Here is a 558-nt window from a genome sequence, read left to right on the forward strand (position 1 = left end):
CCTCCCGCCTTCAATCTTTCCCAGAATCAGGGTCTTTGCTAATATGCTAATGTCAGCTCTGTGCATCAGGTGGTCAAAGTATTGGTGCTTCAGTTTCAGCATCAGTCCTTCCAATGAATATGGTGAAGATCAATTCTGAAGGTCAATCCGCAGTAGCTGATGAAGCAGGACCTATGGTCTCACAGGTGGATGAGCCCCTAATAGGCTCAGAGGCCAGGAGCCCCTCCAATACAAAGCACATGTGCTTCATGCATGGAGACCAGAGCTGACTGCAGAGGCAAGTCAGAGTTTTGCAAGCTGGGAGATAAATGAGACAGGCATCTTCATCCGTGGGAACAGTGTGATACAACTCAAGGCTTCCTGAAAGTCATGAGGAACCTCAGAGACCATCTAGCCCAGTGATTCTCAAAGTGTGGTCCCCTGACCAACAGAACAGCATCACTTAGACTTAATAAGATAGAAACTCTGTGTTTTCACTTATACAGTGGAAGAGAGAAATAGATTTAAGGGCCTAGATCTAATAAATAGAGTGCCTGATGAACTATGGACTGAGGTTCG

The sequence above is a fragment of the Bison bison genome, unplaced genomic scaffold (genome assembly GCF_000754665.1).
Source record: "Bison bison bison isolate TAMUID 2011002044 unplaced genomic scaffold, Bison_UMD1.0 scf7180017864230, whole genome shotgun sequence".
Lineage (NCBI taxonomy): Eukaryota > Metazoa > Chordata > Mammalia > Artiodactyla > Bovidae > Bison > Bison bison.